This window comes from Lontra canadensis, unplaced genomic scaffold, assembly GCF_010015895.1.
Source record: "Lontra canadensis isolate GAN:19392208 unplaced genomic scaffold, GSC_riverotter_1.0 scaffold14, whole genome shotgun sequence".
Classification (NCBI taxonomy): Eukaryota; Metazoa; Chordata; class Mammalia; order Carnivora; family Mustelidae; genus Lontra; species Lontra canadensis.
Genome location: NW_022631008.1, coordinates 1,247,761 through 1,254,450, shown reverse-complemented (window position 1 = coordinate 1,254,450; position 6,690 = coordinate 1,247,761). Strand labels below are relative to the sequence as shown.

At 37.2% G+C, this 6,690-nt stretch overlaps 1 long non-coding RNA gene across 1 annotated transcript; it reads right to left on the bottom strand.

The window, feature by feature from the left end:
- Positions 1-555: 555 nt before the first annotated feature.
- On the bottom strand, positions 556-5,866 carry LOC116868197. Its single transcript, XR_004382763.1, has 2 exons — positions 5,772-5,866; positions 556-610 (listed from the first exon to the last, which is right to left on the bottom strand). It is a non-coding gene; the product is annotated as an uncharacterized LOC116868197 (long non-coding RNA).
- Positions 5,867-6,690: the final 824 nt, after the last annotated feature.

Below are 6,690 nucleotides of genomic sequence, written 5' to 3'. Positions count from 1 at the left end.
AAATTCTGAAGGAAATCATGAGATGAAAGAAAGGTCTAGAAATCAACTCCAATACTATACCTTCCCATCCTCTGTAAGTCTGGTGTCTCTAAATATGTTTCAAGGCCCAGCACACCTTTTCCCAGGATCTTTCTGAATCATTTAGACCAACACTCAGTGGCTCAGCATCCTCAGCCATCCAGTATTGACCCAAGCTTGATAAGCGTCTTCTACTTTGATCCTTGTGTTCAAAGCTCTATTCTAGTCCCCTTCTTGTGTACCCACATTCCCCCTTGGCCTTGGACCCTGATTTATTCTTGTTTGTTTTCCTGAGTCCCTGACTTTGAATGCGAATGCAGGCTCCTGACAGACATACCACATAATAAGTAACCTACTGGATAGCCACTATCTCCACCTTGCTTTTCCTGAAACTCTTCTTTTGCCACTACCTTAAGATGCCCAACTCTCATGCTCTCACCTTGTTTCTGTTGTTGCTTGGACTGTGAATGGAAATGCCATATTCCCCAGACCACCATGAGGTTCCACTTTCACTCTGCTTTCAGAAGGTGGGTTTTGTCAGCTCAGCTATTCAGTGAACACCTCTGATGTTACTAGCTTTGCCTGATGATTCCTGAGTTCAAAGAGAGAAAAGAACATTTTAAGAAGTCAGGCCCAAATGAGGAACTACGGAGGTAAGGAACAGAGTGCTATGTGAGAGAGAGAGGAAATAGGAAGACTTTGTTAACTTGTAATTTGCTCATTTTTCTTAAATGGGAAGTTCAAACTTCAAGCACTTCTCAAGATTAAGAAATGAATACCAAATAATTTTTGTTGTTGTCCTTTTACTTTATTAAAAATAAACTAGGGGGGAGCCTGGATGGCTCAATCGTTAAGCATCTGCCTTTGGCTCAGGTTATGATCCCAGGGTCCTGGGATCAGGACTCCCTGCTCAGCACTGAGTCTGCATCTCCCTTTCCCACTCCCTCTGCTTCTGTTCCCTCTCTAGCTGTGTCTCTCTCTGTCAAATAAATAAATAAAATCTTCAAAAAAATGAAATAGGGGTATATTTCTATAGTAATATAATTTATATGACAATAATCATTATGACTCAAGAGATTTTCTTGACTTAGGACTATAAAAGAGATTCTTTCACTCCAATGGTAGAGATTGGGATGGGGAGTGGTGGAGAATACCACTTGTGTGGATGTGATGTGATTACCATAAATCTATGCACACTCTACTTACCTCTCCTTGATCAGGTAGATTTGTAAGTGTTTTTATCATTTAAAGTAGTTATGCAAATTGTCTACACTATATGCAGAGGTAATGACTGTGAGTGATGTGTATGCGTGTGTGGACGAGCATTATTTTTAAGGAATAATATTTAACTATTTGGAGCAGACTAATTAAATACTAGTTGCCTTCCTCTTCCTTTAAAAGGAGGAAGAAACCACTCATTCCTAAGTGTGATGCTGAACAAGATCATCCCTCAGGTACCTTTCTAGCTAAACATTTTGATTTTTTCCAGAAGTTTTCTAGGTGAAGATGTGTACAAATAACTTCTTTTGTTTTTTCTTTGAGGAATGTAGAAACCCAACCACGTTCCTATATAGGAATCAAGAAGTGCTTTTTGTAGCTTAAAAATAACATATTTCAAGGATGCTAGATATTACTAAAAATCAAAGATGCAAATCTGAAAACACTACTCAATAGACTACAAATATTTAATCAGGAAAATACCTGAGGGGGGAAAATTCTTGATCTATAATAGGCAAAATAATTAATATTTACAGTAGTAATGATTGTTATAACAAGAATGGTATTTTCCCCCCTGGGTTATTATGATTTTAACAGAACTGAAACTGTTTAGCATTCTTGTTAGAGATATTAGTGTTAATGTCATGTTAGCCATTACATCAAAGGCAATGCATTATAGTTTAAATGTTATTCAGTATTCCAAATTTTTCTTCAATAAATATTTATCGAGCATCTACTATTGTCAGGTATGATGTTAGTGCTGTACATACAATGAACAAAACAGGTTCTCTTCTCTCACAATTTCCTTGCGATGACACAAGAATGTCACAAGAGCTTAATTTATTCATTAAGTAAGCAGTGATTACTGACAGACAGGTAGTATGTATGTAGACACAGCATGAACCAAATGAACTGTCCCCTGCCTTTATGAAGCTGGCTTCCTATTAGCAGATAGAGAGACGTAAATGGACACTTAAGATACATCATTGCATTACATGAAGAAGTACCTGGGGTATGGAGAAAATACAAAAGGCATCTAGCCTTGCCTTTAGGAGTGTGCAAAGTTTTCCCAGGAGAAAGGCCCAAGCTAAGTTCTCCCAGATATATAGGAATCAGAGCTTTGGGTAAAGAACAGCTTGTGAAAATGCCTGAAAGCAAGGTAATAGGAGAAATGTGGTATGAGTAGCCCAGAGAATATTTGGGGCAAGGAGTGAACTGTGAGGCAAGAGGAGTCAGATCATTAGGGCTTCCCTTCCATTCTGAGCTTGGACTTTGTCTACAGTGAAAGAGGAAACAGTTGAAAGGTTTTAAACATGGAAGATACATGACTAGGAGCAGGTCTGTGTAAAGAATATACTTATACTACCACTCCATCTCTGAAAGGTCTGCAACCCCAAAGTATGGTTTTTATGTATGTTTTAATTTGGCATGGGATTTAGGCTCAGATGTTTCAACTTATCTAAAGTCAAATGTCAATTTAAAATTACTGTTTACAGAGTAAGCTGCCTTTTTAGTTTGGATGTTTTTCCTTGCTGCTTTACCCCAGTAAGCACCATAATCTTGGGTCTCTATTTAGACATCCCATCGCGGATACTCTCCTCATTTAGAATGTGAGCAGGAAGGTTCTAGTGATCCCACAAAAGACAAATACTTGGAATGTTTGATCCTGTCACACTATATATTCCAGAGATGCAGTTTCTGCCCCAAATATTCTTTTTTTTTTTTTTTAAGATTTTATTTATTTATTTGACAGAAAGAGAGAGGGAACCCAAGTAGGGGGAGTGGGAGAGGGAGAAGCAGGCTTCCCACTGAGCTGGGAGCCAGACATGGATCGTGACCTGAGCTGAAAGCAGACACTTAATGATTGGGCCACCCAGGCGCCCCTGCCCCAAATATTCTTCCTTTTTTTTTTTTAAGATTTTATTTATTTATTTGACAGACAGAGATCACAGGTAGGTAGAGAGGCAGGCAGAGAGAGGAGGAAGAAGGCTCCCCGCTGAGCGGAGAGCCCGATGCGGGGCTCGATCCCAGGACCCTGAGATCATGACCTGAGCCGAAGGCAGAGGCTTTAACCCACTGAGCCACCCAGGTGCCCCTGCCCCAAATATTCTTTAATCTCTTCTGTTTACATCTGGGTGAGCCACTCATCTAAATACTAACATGTCTTTAACACCTGTTAATCTTCATTCTAACAGAGAATTTAGGTCCTAGATTCAGTCTGTCTGCAGGCAGTTGCTGCTGGAGGATGGGAGCATAAGGTGCTCAGGCCCCGGCAGAAAGCACAGGGAGCGTTCCAGGATCAGAAACTTAAACTGTCAAAATTGGGAAGTTGCAAATGAGGAAATCCGGTCATTAAAGTTTAATTTATTGCAAGGGAGTTAGAACCCCATGTCTGTTTCACTGTATAGTGGGGATTCAGCTCTCCTTTGGATTTCTTGGCCAAGATGATTTAAACACAGTGCCTCTGTGGTAAGACAATTTCTCATTTTCCTGAAATAAGAGGTGGATTTCTAGGCTCACATACAATAAAGTATTGTCTTGAATGTTTGATGGATCACTGGACTGTTAGTATGTGATCATGATATGGAATGATATTTTATTTTCAGTGGTATTTTATATCAATCTTCATAACAAATCTTTTCAATGCAGAAAAATATATCACATACAAACCAAGATTTTACTAATGCATCCTCCTCTTGTTCCTTTCTTTCTCACATTCAAGAATATTATTCCTGAATGCAATACAGAGAGGCTCAGAGCTGACCCCAGGACCTGAACTGGAGGTGCTTTAGGGAAAAAAAAATCAAGCTGATGGTTTTAAACAGATATAAGCTTCTCAAGGATTATATTGCTGACCTAATGCAGACAATGGAAACTTTTAAATACTGAAGCTTGAATTACAGAACAAATGACAAAAGGAGACATTAAAAAAAAAAAAAAGCTGCTGCAATCTCTATCTGTAACTCCAAGGCTAAGAACGTAATCATGCACTGGTAATTATTTAGTTTCAAGAACATATTCTTTTTCTTTTAAATTCCCTCTCATCTTCAAAAATGTTAAATTTTAAAATTAAATAATAAATGGACATAAATTTTTTTTTCCCGAGTGACTACTTTGAGCCCTGTATAGTCATTAGTATAGCTCTTGAATGACACTTGTCTTTAATCCAGTAAATTCTTCTGAGGAGCTTGTGGCTTAGAAGGATTATAGATTATACATACATAAAATCCCTGGAAAATAGCTACTAAGGCCATAGCTACGTTATACAAACATATGGACTATCTGCCAAATAACAAGATCATTTGCAAAACATATATTTTTTGTTTCAAGTTTTTATTTAAATTCTAGTTAGTTAGCATATAGTATAATATTAGTTTCAGGAATAGAACTTAGTGATTCGTCACTTACATACAACACCCAGTGCTCATCACAAGTGCTTTCCTTAATACCCATCACCCATTTATCCTCCACCCATCTTGCCTCCAGCAACCCTCAGTTTGTTCTCTACAGTTAAGAGTCTGTTTTATGGTTTGCCTCTCTCTTTCTTTTTTTATTCCCGTGTTCATTTGTTTCATTCCTTAAATTCCACATGAGTAAAATCATATGGTATTTGTCTTTCTCTGACTTACTTTGCTTAGCATAATATACTCTGGCTCTATGCAAATCACTGCAATGGCAAGATTTCATTCTTTTTTTATGACAAAAGACCCTGAATAGCCAAAGTAATCTTGAAAAAGAAAAGCAAAGCTGGAAGCATCACAATTCCAGATTTCAAGCTGTATTACAAAGCTGTAGTCATCAAGACAGTATGGTGCTGGCATAAAACCAGACACATAGATCAATGGAACAGAATAGAAAACCCAGAAATGGGCCCTCAACGATATGGTTAACCAATGTTTGACAAAGCAGGAAAGAATAACCAATGGAAAAGACAGTCTCTTCAACAAGTGTGGGGAAATCTGGACAGCAACATGCAGAAGAATGAAACTGGACCACTTTCTTACAACATACACAAAAACAAATTCAAAATGGATCAAAGACCTAAAGGTGAGACAGGAAACCTGCAGAGGATATTAATATTTAAATGGTAATTGTAAATTATAACACATGAGTATGTTATTTCTGTGTTCACAGAATGCCTTCTGATTCTGGAAAAGAGTCATAGATTATTTGAGTTTGCTCAATAGTTAAGAGGTATTTAAATCTATACACATCTTATGAATGGCTCTAAATCCATCTTTGTGAGTTCTAAAGAGTGGTGTCCTGGGAAATATATAATAATTTGCTTTGAAAAAAACAAAGAAAGGGACAGGGAGAGAGGAAGGGAGGGAGAGAGAAAGAGAAAGAAAAAAAAAAGAGGAAGGAAGGAAATAAAGGAAGAAAGAAAAAAATGAAAGCGAACAAAAGAGATGAGAAAAAGTAAGTTCAGATTTGTAGTGTTTGCCAATTCCCAAAGTATAAATACCCCTAATATGGATTGTTTCAAACTACCAATGAGAAATCATTGCATGCAGAACTGGGAAAGAGATACACACCACTGGCTCTTGTAAGAGTAGCGTTTAGCTCCAGCACATCACTGGCTGTAGTAATTTCTCAGGACTCCAAATCCCATTATGTAGTCAGTGCTATAAGCACAATTGTAAAACAAATATATTTAAGATAATTTTAGATTCTTTATCTTACAGACTTAAAAATTAAATCAACACTACACAGTACATACAGAACAAGACATTCTGCTAGATATAATAGAGTATAAAAAAATATAAGATATGCTTGTCCTTAAGGAATTTACAGTCTGGTTTGGAATACTGAACATAAATCCTTAACACCAGAAATCACAAAGATTGAAATAATAGTATAAATAATAGTTTTGGGAAGTAGAGATAAATAACAGTAAAAAATGAACTATCAAATGATATGTGTAGTCAATAATTACCTGATGAAAAAAGAGTGAAGATATTCTGAGGGATGATTTTATGAGGATGCATGACAGACAGACTTGATGTATGATTAGCATTTGGATGTGTGGCATCCTCTGAGAAGGCATGAAGATGAGGCAGAATACATTTTAGTATATTATGAGTAAGCAACTGGCAGGAGCAGAACATTTGTATAACTACATTTTAATAACAATGGCTGATAGTTACTAGGCAGTTACTCTGTGCCAGACACTGAACAGCTTCATATAAATCAGCTCATTTAATCTTCACAGAAACATTATGAGCCAGGTTTTTTGGAGTATAAGTGAGACAATACACACTTCATAAATAAGAAAACTAAGGCCTACGGACATGAAACAAGTGACTGAGGTCCATCAATAGGCAAATGGTGGACCTGGAGCTAAAATTCAGGTTTCTCTGGTCCCAAAACCTTAAGCACACTGCTAAATTGGGGAGCAAATCTAGACATGCATATTTTAGGATAAAGTTACAAAAAAGTTGAACATAAAGAATA